At 50.9% G+C, this 16,643-nt stretch overlaps 2 non-coding genes and 1 pseudogene across 2 annotated transcripts; all 3 read right to left on the bottom strand.

Annotated features, from left to right (window-relative positions):
- Positions 1 to 2,905: 2,905 nt before the first annotated feature.
- Positions 2,906 to 9,813, bottom strand: LOC126991947 (large subunit ribosomal RNA; annotated as a pseudogene).
- Positions 9,814 to 10,355: 542 nt separating this feature from the next.
- LOC126991949 (5.8S ribosomal RNA) lies at positions 10,356 to 10,515 on the bottom strand. The gene has a single exon (XR_007745967.1). It is a non-coding gene; the product is annotated as a 5.8S ribosomal RNA (ribosomal RNA).
- Positions 10,516 to 10,836: 321 nt separating this feature from the next.
- Positions 10,837 to 12,710, bottom strand: LOC126991950 (small subunit ribosomal RNA). Its single transcript, XR_007745968.1, has one exon. It is a non-coding gene; the product is annotated as a small subunit ribosomal RNA (ribosomal RNA).
- Positions 12,711 to 16,643: the final 3,933 nt, after the last annotated feature.

Here is a 16,643-nt window from a genome sequence, read left to right as displayed (position 1 = left end):
GTTTACGCCAAGTGTTCTCAGAAGTTTGAGATTACTTGATCCCATGTCTGACACCATGGCAACCACAATCAAGCCAGCTTCTTCTACCTTAATGATAATTTCCTCCAATATGTCTTTTGTCATGTGTGTGTCAAAATTGTAATAAACAAGCTGCTTCCACGGGCTTGTCAGTCCCCTTAACATAGCACATTGGAGCCTCTGCTTGGGTTCATGAATAGTATCAGTGCCTTTGTCATATGTCCAGTCACATGCAACACTTGTTTCATCAAAAGATAAGACACAGAGGCGTTCAAAATCTTGCATTTTTTCTGTTTTTTGCCTTAAAAGTTGAAGTACTGGTACCAGTACACCAAGTTTTATGTCCAGCTTTGCCACGCGGCGATTAAGTGTACTGACACATGGGAGAGGAAAGTTTTTTTTGGTTCGAAGGTATTCATAAGCCTTGGAGCTGTAGCTGTGCAGTACCAGTGCTTCAGCAATATCATCATCAGTGTAATTTGAAACAGATTTTCCACTTAGTATTGAATCAATTTGTGTATCTGTAAATATTTTTTCAAGTCCTTTCCGCGAATCGGACACACCCCTTTGGTATGCATTTTCAATTTCATCTTTCAAGATTTTTTTTTCCTCTTCCCATTTAATCTTCTCATTAAGTAGAGCATTTTTTTCCTCTTCCAGCATTTGAAGTTTTTGGATGACCTCAGACCAGGAGTACTCTGCATTTCCCGAAAAAAAGTAGAGATATTAATTTCAGGCAGACAGAGAGAGAGAGAGAGAGAGAGAGAGAGAGAGAGAGAGAGAGAGAGAGAGAGAGAGAGAGAGAGAGAGAGAGAGAGAGAGAGAGGGAATAAGAAGAAATTACATTTTAATCTATGAATAATGACAAAGAAAACCTGAACATTAATGTCCATAGCTTGCTTGTTGATTTCATAACTTAACATTAACATGAAGGAATTAAGATTTTGTTACCAAGAAATAAATAAACAAAGCCAGGTGAGCTACACAGTAAAACAATAATGAAATGAATTATCTCCTGCTGTCTTGTAATAACGACTCATATTGAAAATAGTTCAGTAAAGTAAATGCTCATAAAGTGGACTCACCATCAGTCTGTGGGTGCTTGCTGAAATTTGCAGAAGGGAGTGGTCTCACACAACCTGCAGCTGGAAGGGTGTTGGGAGGCAGATTTTCTTGCAACACTTTCCTACCCTGACTGGTTGTTGTTTCTGAAAATGCAATTATTTTTAACAATATTAGTGGATTCATGGTAACATGCAAACCTTCACATGAAAGAGAGAGAGAGAGAGAGAGAGAGAGAGAGAGAGAGAGAGAGAGAGAGAGAGAGAGAGAGAGAGAGAGAGAGAGAGAGGAAGACCTGACCTGACTTAGAAATAAGCTGTTAATACTCAAGTCATTACTGTAATTTTTTTCCTGCTTGCTGGTATTTTTATCTGCATGAATTTTTTTTCAAAATTCTTCTAAATCAATTTATTTAACATATAAATTGAAGTATCTATAATAAATATTTATATTGTTTTCAAATGTTGAAGATATAAGACATGAGAGAGAGAGAGAGAGAGAGAGAGAGAGAGAGAGAGAGAGAGAGAGAGAGAGAGAGACCTGACCTGACTTAGATAAGCTTTTAAATTTTTCCTATTTGCTGTTTTTTTTATTGGTATGAATTTTCTTCTAAATCAATTTATTTAACATATAAATTCAAGTATCCATAATTTATGTTTATATTGTTTTCAAATGTTGAAGATATAAGACATGAGAAAGAGAGAGAGAGAGAGAGAGAGAGAGAGAGAGAGAGAGAGAGAGAGAGAGAGAGAGAGAGAGAGAGAGAGAAATAACACAAATGATACTTGCAGTGGCATAAAGAATATAGACCATTGCAATTCACACACACACACACACACACACACACACACACACACACACACACACACACTAATGGACAAATCTTAAAAAAAGAAGAAGCAATCTTACCTGTATTTGATGGTGGTAAATGTAGTGTTGGAGCTGCTCCAGGCTTGAAACATTTGTATCGTGGAGGCACCGGTTTATCAAGGAGTTCGTATTTGAGGTTTCTTTCAAATGCTGCCTCTTCAAAATGCTTGCTGCATATCCTCTGTGTCATGGGGTTGAAGTTATTTTGCCTCCAACACAGCTGAATCCATTTGTCGCAAGTGTCTTTATCTCTCGGAAAGCGAAAATAATGATAATCCGATTTTCCTTTAGCATGATAATTGTCACAGTTACGCACTGCACAACTAGGCATTGTGGCAAATTTCGGCGCGACACAGAGAGAGAGAGAGAGAGAGAGAGAGAGAGAGAGAGAGAGAGAGAGAGAGAGAGCGAGGTGCTGGCGAGATGTGAACTCTTGCCCAGCAGCCACCCAACTGACCCAGCTCGTCACCTCAGACCTCCGGCCTACGAACCCTGTGACGTCAATGCGCGGGTCATGACAATTATTGAGCAGCTCGTGCGTTGACCTGTCTCTTCTTTGGACCTTGGTCGAGTCTACGTACACCTGGCTCAAGCGGCTAAAAAAATATGGCAACCTGTAAAACATCTAAGTAAATATCGGCCCAGAGAAGCGAAATTAAGTGTACTTGTACAAAAAAAAAAGCAATACCTTCTGCTGCTAAAATGGAATAGGTCGAAACAATACAACGGATAACACAAACGATCTAGTTTTTCGGGTTACAATAACTTTTCATAAAAAAAAACGGTGTACAATGTTGTAATTTGTATTAATATAAAGTACTAATTGTCATCTTCAACATATCTGAGAATCAGGGCGAAATTCGAAAAGAAACACGTGGCAGTGTCAAAGTAACTTCACTCCATTTTTTTTCCTCCAAAATCAATACAAATCAGAAATAAATAGGATACGTCAAGGAAATCTTTTTTTAGATGTTTCTATACTTTAGACCACGCAAAAAAGACACTTTTTTTCCGTAAAAAAGTAGAAAAACTGATTTTAGATAATTAAATCAAAAGTAATGTAGAAAATTACAGAAGTAATATAAAATGACGCTGTATACCAACGTTATTGAAGTTATGTTGACGAAAAAAGACAGTGTTAATATTTTTAAGAGCATGGTTCCATTAGATCCAGTGGTTATGGCTGTAGCGACATTAGGACCCTTTGCTCCGTCCCGCGACAGACTTATCTTCCAAAAGTGAGACCTGTTCTCACTTGGGACTCACGTGAGACAATTTTTTTTCTTCTAACATGGGCTCCTATGGCTTAAGTAGCATCGAAAAAGCCTCACCTCCAGTCCGAGAACTAACAAGCCCGGGTGAGATGAGAACACTCTTAGGGGTCGCTACCTCATGTGAGAAACTCGTGTTACTTAAGGAATCCCCCCCACCCCCCGCCCCCAAAAATCGACGAAAACTAACCCGTCTGAGTTACGGTCTAAACCCAGCTCACGTTCCCTTTTTATGGGTAAACAATCCAACGCTTGGCGAATTCTGCTTCACAATGATAGGAAGAGCCGACATCGAAGGATCAAAAAGCGACGTCGCTATGAACGCTTGGCCGCCACAAGCCAGCATTTGCCCTTTTGCTCTACGCGAGGTTTCTGTCCACGCTGAGCTGGCCTTAGGACACCTGCGTTATCGTTTGACAGATGTACCGCCCCAGTCAAACTCCCCACCTGATAATGTCCTCGGAGCGGATCGCGGCTGTCGCGAACGCCTGGTCAGGCTAACGCAAGGCCGAAACCAAGCGCGCCCTCCCTTCCGCCGCTTTAGGCTAGAAACAGGAGGTAATCCCACGTGGGGAAGCTCCGATTCCGTCTCACCGAGTAAGTAAAGAAACGATCAGAGTAATGGTATTTCATTGTCGGCCGCACGGAGCGAGCCCCTGATGTGACGACCTCCCACTTATGCTACACCTCTGATGTCTCTCTACAAAATCAGACTAGATTCAAGCTCAACAGGGTCTTCTTTCCCCGCTGTTAGGCGCAGGCCCGTTCCCCTGCCTGTGGGTTCGCTAGATAGTAAATAGGGACAGTGGGAATCTCGTTAATCCATTCATGCGCGTCACTAACTAGATGACGAGGCATTTGTCTTTTTTTTTCTCTGTGCAAAGTTTTTACTTAATACAAGAACATCTTAATTTAGTCTTTTATATATATTCTAATTAAACTGAATAACTTAAAGTAAATCTTAATTAATATAATTAATTTATTAACATTGGTTACTTCATTAATTAATTATTTAATTTATAGTAATGTAGGAGACAAGATCACAAACGTCGCCTACTTCTTCATGGGTCTACGCTAAGTAGCGCAACCCCTGAATTTATGGAAATACCCGAGGGGCGTATCCATCGGCAGGTGGAGGCAGGACCGGGCAAACCGCCTGATGGCCCGGTCGATGCGGCCTAGCTGGAAGGTCGTAGCCGCCATGTTTACCAGCGGGTAGAGCAGCTGAGGTACTATGATGTTCACTAAGCCCCAGAGCTTCTGCTGGGGCTGTGCCGGTGCTCTCAATAGCCTACCAAGCTTTCGCACAAGGTCTTCATGTGCCTGGTACGCCGTTGCCCCTCCGCCGAAGCCCATCTGGACACCCAGGTACTTATAAAATTCCCCGGGTGCCAGTGCTTGGATTGGCCTCCCCAAGATGGTAAAGGGGGTTGTGTCTTGGGCCCATGTCTTATTTTTCTTGTTGGCTGCAATGCCTAGCGTGGCGCACTTGCCCAAGCCCACCTCAAGGCCTTGAAGCGCAGCGGCTTCCGCAAGCTTAGTCAATGAAGCCTGCAGGCCCGAGCGGGTCGAGGACAGTAGCGCCACGTCATCGGCAAAGGCGAGGTACCCGATCTTAATGGTACCCGCCTGTACCCCGATGTTGTTGGGGAGTGCAGCTAGGGCCCAGTCCAGGCAGATATTAAACAAGTAGGGGGAGAGGGGGTCCCCCTGCAGGACGCCCCTAGTGATGTTAGTGGGGTCGCCTGCGTCAATTTGGATAGCAGCGTTTCCGTACATCTGGCAGACATACTCAGTGAGTCTAGATGGAAAACCCCACCTCCTGCACCCTGCCAGCAGGGATGGGTGACTCACTGAGTCAAACGCCTTTTTAAAATCCACCCACGCAACATACAGATCAGAGGGGGCCTGCTGCGCCGACTTGATCATCGACCGTAAAACAGCGATGTTTGCGGCGCAGCCCTCCTCCCTCATAAAGCCCTTCTGCTGCGCGGGCAGAGGCGTATCCCGGTCCAGCCGTCTCGCTAGGATCCGGTTTATGAGCCTTGTGATCAGGGGAGTAAATCTGATGGGCCGGAGATCCCCTGGTGCCGATGGAGATGGCACTTTGGGCAGCAGAATGGTTCTGCCCTTTACCCAGTCGGGGGGCAGAGCCCCGAGCCAGAGTCACCCGTTGACCACCCAGGTAAGCTTGGCAGACCCGAGCCCCGCCAGGTCGCTAATGAGACGACCGTCGGGGCCCGGTGCCGTTGCTTTGGGGGTGGCCTTCAGTGCCGCCTCGACCTCCTCCTCCGAGACGGCGCCCATCACTGATGGGCTGACCCGTCTAACGGGATCCGGAGTCCGGCGGTCCTCTGGGCTCGGCCGACTAAACAGCCCCTTCCAGAAGGTTAAAGAACCCTCAGGGGGGGCCGGGGTTCTGAGAAGATCATCCCCACTCAATACCTACTTCAGCACCCGGCCTCTGTCCCTTCGATACTGGGTTTGAAAGGCTGCATATTTCCTCCTTCTCAACCTCGATGGAGTGAGGTTTGCGTGATGCCCCGATCTTGGTGGGGGAGGACGTGGGGGGCGAGAAGGAATCCAGGCATCAAATTGTGCCTGGATGTCTGCCAGATGCCTTGGTTTGGGAATGGAGAGGTTTTCTGAGGCCGCCTCAACGGAATCTTCCAGGGCTCTGGCGAGCTCCCCGTCATCCTCCGTCGGTGCGGCCTCTTCCGCCTCTCCACTGCGGCTGAGCGCGAGATCTAAATCTACCGGGGCTTCTACTGGCTGCGCGTCCAGTTCAACCCGGGTCGCTCTTCAGCTCTTACACTCCCCTCCGTGCCCTTACGGGGGACCTACCAACGGCGTCCCTAGGTGTACGGGGCCGCCGCGGACTCCTGCGCAGTGATCGCAGACAGTCCTGGTACTGTCGGTTTTTACGATGGGAAGTAATCGAGTAAGGAGTACGGTGGGGGAGAACTTGTGTGCAGATTGACGCGCACAGCTCCGCGACCGAGAGCTCAGGGTGGTCCCTTTCAAAGGCAGCCATCAGGCTGTCCTCTTCCGGGTCCCACCTGGCCCTCTGCCGGGTCACTGTATCCTGCAAAAGCGCCGCATGGAATTTCTCTGGGTGGGCTCTACGTTGGTGAAGCCTGCGCCCCGCGAAGGAGGCGTAGGTCAAGTCACACTCGGGACAGGTAGGGGAGCGGTCTTGGACCCGACCGGCGACAGATTCCGCCATCCTGGCTGTGGATAGGCGAAAATAAGAGAAGTAGGAAAGCTATCGCTGTGAGGTGAGCGTTCCAGCGTATCCAGCGGGACCACGTGGAGGCCACTCACCAAAAGTAACTATGGTTTTGGTCTACCCCAGGTCTCCTGGGTTCGAACTTCGGGATACTCTTAGGATTTAGAGTCATAAGAGAGGCATAGTTACTCCCGCCGTTTATCCGCGCTTGGTTGAATCTCTTCACTTTGACATTCAGAGCACTGGGCATAAATCGCATTGCGTCAACATCTATCTCTGACCATCGCAATGCTTTGTTTTAATTAGACAGTCGGACTCCCCTGGTCCGTGCCAGTTCTGATTTGATCGCTGGGCGCCAGCCGAAGTGGGTTTGGAGCGAGGGACGACTGCTGCTGCTACCTAACCGGCCGAAAGCCGGCGATAGAGAGAGCCGGAGCCCCCGCCCCAACGCAGCCTAGCGCGTTCCACGGAAGGGCCGGAGACACGCCGGTCCGAGCTCTCGGCACGAGTGGCGAGAGGGCTAGAGCCGCCACCGCGAAATGCGAGCCGCCGCACGCCGGGCCGTTGGCCCCACCTTGCATGAGCGTGTCCCGCCTGCGACCGGCGCTGCGCGAACCCTGCGGTGGTTCCCCAACGCGCGCTGCCCCGCCGCGCCGGCTTTAGCGCGGACGGCGGAGTGGGACCGGGAGCGAACGGAGGACGCCACGCCGGGGCTTCTGAGGGCCACCAACGACGCGGTGATCACCCGCCGGCCGCCTTTGCGAACCCGGACTACACAAGCACCGCCGCACCGGCGAGCTGGTAACAAGGACAGCGCGACGCGAGGCCGCATTTGGAATGGGTCGCCGCCACCGGGGAAGGAGAGACACTGTGGATGGGCGGACACCGGCGACGTCGGCGCCGCAGGGTAGACGGCATCACCCATCACCGCGCGCAGCTCAGAGCCTCTGAGCCCAGTCCAGCGCCCGAACCCAGGCCCGCTTCCCGCACAGGCCCGACTGGCCCGATCCTCAGAGCCAATCCTTATCCCGAAGTTACGGATCTAATTTGCCGACTTCCCTTACCTACATTAGTCTATTGACCAGAGGCTTCTTGCCTTGTAGAACGGCTGCGGATATGGGTACGCACAGGCCTGAAACTGGGGTGCATCGCGGAGGCCGCGTGCGTACGTGCGCCGCGCCGTGACGCCGCAGAACGACGCCCGGCAGCGGGCAGCAGCAGCAGACCACCCCGCTTCGCCCCATGCAGTTACGTGCCTCGCATGTTTCACGGACCGGCAGTGGTACGCGGGACGCCGCAAGAACCGCGGCGCTCTACGGCGGACCGTGTTACCAACACCCTCTCGCTCTGCGAGTGGTTACTAGGGTCACGGCGCCTTAAACAAAAGAAAACTCTTCCCCGGACCACCGCCGATGGACGCGAGTTGGTTCCCGTTACCGGGTTCCTGCACCAAGGGCCGGCCCAAGAAGGAACCTAGCCCCGGTTGGCATCCAGGCCTGGTTATGGAATAAGTACCGTATTCCCTTTCGCCACGAATTCCCATCGGCAACTGAGAAGAATCTCCCACGGATGAGCCGCCACCGCAAGCAGCAGTGACTACAACTCGCTTGGCCGTTGCCTCTAGCGTGGGATAAGGCTTTAGCCTTGGGCTTAGGAGCGACTAACCTATGTCCAACTGATGTTAACATGGAACCCTTCTCCACATCGGCCTTCAAGGGAAGTCTCTCTCGACTATTTGCTACTACCACCAAGATCTGCAACAGGGGCGGTTCCAGGCCGGCTCGCGCCGGATCCCTTCAGCGCTCACCCCTGCGACCCTCCTACTCCCCGGGGCTTGGAGGCCTGGGCTCCCCCCGGTGAAGAGGGGAGCTTGGCCTTTAGTGCCACCGGCGGTGGAGTATCGGGAGAATGCTTGTGCGCCATACCATTTTAAGGGCTAGTTGCTTCGGCAGGTGAGTTGTTACACACTCCTTATCGGATTCCAACTTCCATGGCCACCGTCCTGCTGTCTATAGCAACCAACGCCTTTCGATGGGGTCTAGATGAGCATTCGTTTAGGCCCCTTAACTCGACGTTTGGTTCATCCCACAGCGCCAGTTCTGCTTACCAAAATTGGCCCACTAGATACTCGGATTAGTCGCCGAAGCTTCAGCGTTCAAGCAAGCTCGGCATCTCACTCATTTAAAGTTTGAGAATAGGTTGAGGACGTTTCGTCCCCAAGACCTCTAATCATTCGCTTTACCGGATGAAACTCCTCCGTTTCCGCGAGTACCAGCTATCCTGAGGGAAACTTCGGAGGGAACCAGCTACTAGATGGTTCGATTAGTCTTTCGAGCCTATACCCAGCTCTGACAATCGAGTTGCACGTCAGAATTGCTACGGACCTCTACCAGAGTTTCCTCTGACTTCATCCTGGCCAGGCATAGTTCACCTTCTTTCGGGTCCCAACATGTCTGCTCATGGTACTTGCCGACAGCACGCGTGCTAGGGCACTCCGGACAGAGCAGGATCGGAAGGCAAAACCGCGCGGGACGAACCCGGATGAGAGCCGAAACCCCCACCCGAAGCCCGCCTGACGCGCGGCGCGCCAACCGACAGCCCTAGCAACGCCGGAGAGGCCAACAACAGATTTGCACGACGGCGTCGAATGGCAAGTCCCGGCCCTGCGCCCCCCTGCGTACAAGCGCCTCCCGCGAAGGAGACGGACCACCGTGCGCACCGAGCACCCGCGAGGCCGGAGGTAAGCGACCGGGGAAAGGGACTCACCCCGCGCACCCCCCTCGACCCCGCTTTGGGATGGGAGACTCGGCGGCAGCGGCCGGTCAGGGATCGGCCCCGGAGGACGCCGACCGAGGCCCGAAGGCCCCGGGACGCCCCTCTTTCACTTTTATTACGCCTCTGGGTTTAGTGCGCCCAATGACTCGCACACATGTTAGACTCCTTTGTCCTTGTTTCAAGACGGTTCTTTTCAACTTTCCATCACGGTACTTGTTCGCTATCGGTCTCGTGGTCATATTTAGCCTTAGATGGAGTTTACCACCTGCTTAGGGCTGCATTCTCAAGCAACCCGACTCTACGGAGAGGCCCTTTCCGACAATCTCTCGCGTACCCTCGCGGGCTCTGTCACACGGGCCTGTCACCCTCCATGGGTAGTGGCCGCTTTCAAACATAACTTAGGCGGTGAGAAACTGCGTGCCGGACCCTCCGAAACGCAACACCCCTGGCGCCGGGTCACGACGCCAGGTTATGCGCTGGGCTTTTCCCGGTTCAGTCGCCTTTACTAAGGGAATCCCTGTTGGTTTATTTTCCTCCGCTTATTAATATGCTTAAATTTGGCGGGTACTCTACCCTAACACGAGGTCGACATTGGAGCAGCAGCAAGAAGAGTTCCTTCTTGCTGGCGGGAGGAGAGGAGTTGCCTCGCTCTCCAGCTCGTCGGTCCCTTCCTTTGAATAATGGCTGCCAGTCGGCGATGGTGGTGCACACAGACACGCGGGACGCCATTGTTGTTTGCGTCTGCTCGCAGCAAGGAGAGGTAGGGTGATCCGGGTTAGTCGAGTAAATAACCGGCCCGGTCGCCTTCTCCTGCCTATCACGCGAAGCAGAGCCACCTTAGCCCGTCCGACTCATAGCGGCACAGGTTGGGGTTCCGAAACGAGACAGGACACGGATAGCGACAACAGCAGACGAGGAGGAGGAGGAGGCAGTCCCGAAGAGACCACCTGCTTCTCTTCCTCCCCGCTGCGTTCGTAAGCTCCGTGTCACCGACGTACGCGCCCGTCAGAGACGTGACGCGGCCGGTAACCATTCATGGCCTTAAGGGAACGCCCGCTAGTAGCAACAGGCGAAACTCCCCAATGCGGTCGATGTCATAGCTGACAAAGCCGATGCATGGAATGTATATCCGACCCTCGTATAGGAGTGACGGCAGCACATGAGAGTGCCGCCGCCGCAATGTGCGTTCGACTTGTCGATGTATCTGGTATTCTTGCGATTCACATACAGACACGCAGCTTGCTGCGGTCTTCATCGACCCACGAGCCGAGTGATCCACCGTTAAGTTATATTTTTGTTTTACGTCGGACGCTGCCGACTCTCATCAGCAGACTTCCGCCGTCTCTGCCTCGGGAGACGATGTGGGAAGACTTTGTGTCTAGGGTTTGACTGTATGCTTATTCCACCCGGGAAAGGGTTGGTTTAAGAAGAGTGGTCGCCGGCTGGCGCGTCGGAAGCTCTGCCCGCCTCACGCCAGCGACGCGTGGTTGATCCTCGCCTTCGCCTCGCACGAGGCGAAGGGAGGGAAGAATGGATGATAGCCGGGACAGTCTGAGTCCCGGCCACCCAGCGTGTATGGTTTTAGTCTTTGCCAGCGTCGGGCAAACACGTTAATGATCCTTCCGCAGGTTCAACGACGGAAACCTTGTTACGACTTTTACTTCCTCTAAATGATCAAGTTTGGACATCTCTCCGTCAGCTCGAGGCGCCGAAAGCCCAGCGGCGGAACCGCGTGGGCCCGGCATCCAAGAGCGCCAGTCCGAAGGCCTCACTAAATCATTCAATCGGTAGTAGCGACGGGCGGTGTGTACAAAGGGCAGGGACGTAATCAACGCAAGCTCATGACTTGCGCTTATTGGGAATTCCTCGTTCATGGGAGACAATTGCAAACCCCAATCCCTATCATGAAAGGATTTCAACGGGTTACCCGCTCCTCTCGGAGGGGGAGGACACGTTGATCCCTTCAGTGTAGCGCGCGTGCGGCCCAGAACATCTAAGGGCATCACAGACCTGTTATTGCTCAATCTCGTGCGGCTAAAGTTGCCGCTTATCCCTCTAAGAAGAAGCTGCGAACTGGACACCAATTGCTGGAGATCCGTCGACTAGTTAGTAGGCCAGAGTCTCGTTCGTTATCGGAATTAACCAGACAAATCGCTCCACCAACTAAGAACGGCCATGCACCACCACCCACCGAATCGAGAAAGACCTCTCAATCTGTCAATCCTTCCGGTGTCTGGGCCTGGTGAGGTTCCCCGTGTTGAGTCAAATTAAGCCGCAAGCTCCACTCCTGGTGGTGCCCTTCCGTCAATTCCTTTAAGTTTCAGCTTTGCAACCATACTTCCCCCGGAACCCAAAGACTTTGGTTTCCCGGAAGCTGCCCGCCGGGTCATGGGAATAACGCCGGCGGATCGCTGGTCAGCATCGTTTATGTTTAGAACTAGGGCGGTATCTGATCGCCTTCGAACCTCTAACTTTCGTTCTTGATTAATGAAAACATCCTTGGCAAATGCTCTCGCAGTAGTTCGTCTTGCGACGGTCCAAGAATTTCACCTCAAGCGTCGCAATACGAATGCCCCCGCCTGTTCCTATTAGTCATTACCTCGGGTTAAAAAAAAACGACAAAACAGAACCGAGGTCCTATTCCATTATTCCATGCAAAGGCATTCAGGCCGTAAGTGTAGCCTGCTTTGAGCACTCTAATTTTTTCAAAGTAAACTCTGCCGGCCACGCGGGACACTCGATGAAGAGCACCCCGTGCGAGCCAGCGGGCTGTTGTGGCTGTTCGGAGCGTGACAGTATGCACCGGGCGGTGAACCGTCAGTCCAGAACTGAAATCCAACCACGAGCTTTTTAACCGCAACAACTTTAATATACGCTATTGGAGCTGGAATTACCGCGGCTGCTGGCACCAGACTTGCCCTCCAATAGATCCTCGTTAAAGGATTTAAAGTGTACTCATTCCAATTGCGAGGCCTCGGATGAGTCTCGCATCGTTATTTTTCGGCACAACCTCTCCGTGCCGAGGGTGGGTAATTTGCGTGCCTGCTGCCTTCCTTAGATGTGGTAGCCGTTTCTCAGGCTCCCTCTCCGGAATCGAACCCTGATTCCCCGTTACCCGTTATAGCCATTGTAGGCGCGTAACGTACAATCGAAAGCTGATAAGGAAGACACTTGAAAGAGGCGGCGCCGGTGCGGAGACCGTGCGCTCAGCGACAAGTTATTCAGATTCAACACGGTGGGGTGACGGACCGAGGCCCGACCGGTTTTGAACTAATAAAAGCGCTCTTCCCTTGCGGTCAGAGACGTGGTGCATGTATTAGCTCTAGAATTACCACATTTATCCAAGTAAGTGTGGGTACAGATCCAATGAATCATAGCTGATTTAATGAGCCATTCGCGGTTTCGCCTTAAATCGGCTAGTACTTAGAAATGCATGGCTCAATCTTTGAGACAAGCATATGACTACTGGCAGGATCAACCAGGTAGCTATGGCGTTAGCTGTCGGCCAAGCGGCGAACGAGCACGACGGGCGTGCCGCGCGCTCGCTTAAAGCCTTACTAAAGTAGGAGATCGCTCAGCGTCGGACAGCTCTGGTCAGCGACGCCGCTTCCCTGGTTTCAACAGACGGCGGATGATGATGATGAAGATGATGCGTGGGCTCGAAACCATGCCCGCCACGCCGTCGTCGTCCTCGTCGTCGTCCGCGCGTCCTCGTCATATAGCAGCAGACTGGTGGTGGTGGTGGTGAGACTGCTGCTGATGATGATACTTTTGTGTCGAGGTGCGAGCGAACGCACCACGGACTATACCAGCAGCAGCAGCAGCAGCAGCAGAGCACCGCCATCCGTCGTCGCCTGCGAGAGTGGAGTGCTTCGTTCCAACCGACCGCTCGATAGAAGCTGCGTCAGTGGGAAGACTAGGGTGCCAACCGACGACATTGCGTGCGGCGGCGTCACCCTCGGGATGCGTTAGCGCACGGAGAGTGGAGTTACCATCGCCTAGAGAGCGAGAGAGAGGGGTCGCTGCTTTGAAGGCTGATCGCATTGGCAAACACAGTAAGAACATGCGCCGCCACGAGCAGCCGCAGCTAATGCCGAGAAGCTTCTCATGAAAGAGAGGGGGCAAGACCTGGCTGTCAACATCAACATCGACCTGAGAAAAATGAGGATTTCCAGGTGGAAGTGAGCGATGCCGAGTCTTGGCCCGCGGGAGGGTGGGCCCGAAATAGGATACAGTTCAACGGCGTTTAATGAGGTCGGTGCGCGCAACACGAGAGACTAAACCCATCCAAGTTTGCTGGCCCCGGTCTGAGAGGTTGGCAAACGATTAGTCGCTCGGGTAGGTGCAGCGCGCTCCGGCCCCAAACAGCGTTATGGAAGTTCGAGCGGGTTTGTGGAGCGAGTCCGCCGCCGGCTCGCTCAACCCTCGCTTCCCCACGACATACTATCGACCGTTGCCTTGGGGACCGTCCCGCACTGGGGTCTCGATCCCCGCGCTGGCCGCGCGAGCGAGAGCCAGGAGCGGGAAGACCGTTTCGCTCGGCCCAGCCGCCGACCAGCCGTACCCCTTAATCTCGCAATTCCTCGCGAGCGGGCCGCTCCGAACGGTCACCATCGACTTGGTCGTCGCACTCCCAGACTGCGGCGTTTAGAAGCTCACGGCAACGTATCATCCCCCTCGCTCTAGAAATTTTAGGAGCCGAGTTCTTAGCGGTTATTGGGCTGGGATGGGGTACAAAGTCTTGTAGGTTTGCTATTTATGGAGTACGTTGACTGTTTGCGTTGTGTGAGTATGTTTGTGATCTTGTAAATAAGTGTAAGTCTGTGTGCTTGTCTGGCGTATGTGCAGAGGTTCCATGTTTATCAGTTGTTTGATCCGTGTTGTGATTCCAGACGTTTGAGTGTAATTGTTTGTAATGAACCTAGCCGCCTTGGTGTTGATCTGTGCTAACCTATCAATTTTTCTGTGTGATTTGTTTCGTCTCGTTTTGTTTGGCTTTGCTCTTTGTTTACTTTTTTAGGTTACTTTTTTAGCCCTTTTAGTTTAGTTTTTTTTTCTTCTTTTCATTAGTTTTTAACTCATTGAATGCGGCGGCATATGACCCTGGCTGTTGCAGCGCCTAATTTAAATCAATCAATCAATCAATGCGGAAAAGGCACGGGTTGTTGCATAGGAGTGACCCTCCGTCACAAGAGCTTGCCCAAGCAGGCTTAGATCTCGTTATAGTATTACTGGGCAACTACACAGTCAGTCAGTCAATCAATGTCTAGCAGCCCTCCCAGTCCTGTTTCCCGCCAGTGCCGCGATTGAAGCTTGCCAGGAAAAGAATGTTCTGCCTTTACGTGGTGGGACTGGAGTGAGCAACATACGGACTGAGCTGAGCACCACAAATTGCTCCTTTTCTCCCGAAGCTATTCCGTGGGATATCTCATGATTGCGGTAGGTTATTTTAATTAGCACCGAAAGCACATTCATGGCAGACTTGCGTAGCGTAGATACGTCTAAAATTGAAGGAATTCCTAGGGACATCTCATGACTGAGTGCTCGTATTTTCAATTCATTAGCACCGTACACATTACAGTTGAACCGCATTAACTATACTTTTGCGTAGTGTAGGAATGTTGCTCACTTCCAGTCCGAGAGAAAAGGAGCATTTTTTGGTGCTCAGCTCAATCCGCGCTCCCTATCTCGCTCATTCCAGTCCCTGAAAGTCCGATTTTCGTGGTGGGACTGGAGTGAACAACATAGGGAGCACGGACTGAGGTGGGCACCCAAAATTGCTCCTTTTCTCTCGAAGCTATTCCGAGGGATATCTCATGACTGCGGTAGCGGTGGCTGATATTGGAGAATATTTGTGGAAAGGAATTGGTCAAACACACACACACGCACACACTAAATTGGACTCTAACGATCATTTCTAAGATAAAGGTATACAGTACTTCATACAGTTTCGTTTCCCTTTCCTCAGTATTATCGTCAAAGAACATGACGACCTGAATACTTTTCCTTTAGAGTTTCATTACTAAAATCCTACAGAAATAAGTCAGATTTGCTTATTATAAAAAGTAGTTTTACTGGTGCTTAGCTATGAAATATATATATATATATATATATATATATATATATATATATATATATATATATATATATATATATATATATATATATATATATATATATATATATATTTTTTTTTTTTTTTTTTACAACAATGGAGGCAGCTCAAGGGCACACAAAAAAAGAAAACAATAATAAAAAAAGCCCGCTACTCGCTGCTCCTAAAAAAGAAACAAAAGAGGTGGCCGAAAGGAAGATCAAATACGGGAGGAGAGGTGTCCTGATACCCTCCTCTTGAAAGAGTTCAAGTCGTAGGCAGGAATCCCTCACCAGCGTGAGGGATGAAAGAGTGAAGATGCTGGTTAACTCTTGCATAAGGGGTTTGGACAGTATAGGGATGAGCATGAGTAGAAAGTTGAGTGCAGCGGGGCCGCAGGAGGGGGGGAGGCATGCAGTTAGCAAGTTCAGAAGAGCAGTCAGCGTGGAAATATCGATAGAAGATAGAAAGAAAGGCAACATTGTGGCGGAATTTAAGAGGTAGAAGACTATCAGTATGAGGAGGAGAGCTGATGAGACGAAGAGCCTTGGCCTCCACTCTGTCCAGAAGAGCTGTGTGAGTGGAGCCCCCCCACACATGAGATGCATACTCCATACGAGGGCGGACAAGGCCCCTGTATATGGACAGCAACTGTGCAGGGGAGAAGAACTGGCGGAGACGGTACAGAACGCCCAGCCTCGAGGAAGCTGATTTAGTAAGAGATGAGATATGCAGTTTCCAGTTGAGATTTTGAGTTAAGGATAGACCGAGGATGTTAAGTGTTGAGGAAGGTGATAGCTGGGTGTTGTCAAAGAATAGGGGATAGTTGTTTGGAAGATTGTGTCGAGTGGATAGGTGGATAAACTGTGTTTTTGAGGCGTTGAAGGACACCAGGTTCTTCTTGCCCCAATCGGAAATAATAGTAAGGTCAGAGGCTAAGCGTTCTGCAGCCTCCAGCCTTGAGTCGTTAAGTTCCTGTAGGGTGGGTCTTCTATTAAAAGAAGTTGAGTAATGCAGAGTGGAATCATCGGCGTAGGAATGGATAGGACAGTTCGTTTTGGAAAGAAGATCATCAATGAACAACAGAAAAAGAGTGGGAGATAGGATAGAACCCTGTTTGACACCACTGTTAATAGATTTAGGGGAAGAACAGTGACCGTCTACCACGGCAGAAATAGAACGGTCAGAAAGGAAACTGGAGATAAAGGTACAGAGAGAAGGATATAAACCGTAGGAGGGTAGTTTGGAAAGCAAAGATTTGTGCCAGACCCTATCAAAAGCTTTTGATATGTCCAGCGCAATAGCAAAAGTTTCACCGAAACGG

Source organism: Eriocheir sinensis, unplaced genomic scaffold (assembly GCF_024679095.1).
Source record: "Eriocheir sinensis breed Jianghai 21 unplaced genomic scaffold, ASM2467909v1 Scaffold37, whole genome shotgun sequence".
NCBI classification, from domain to species: domain Eukaryota; kingdom Metazoa; phylum Arthropoda; class Malacostraca; order Decapoda; family Varunidae; genus Eriocheir; species Eriocheir sinensis.
The sequence above is the reverse complement of the archived record's forward strand: the minus strand, read 5'-3'. Positions and strand labels throughout refer to the sequence as shown.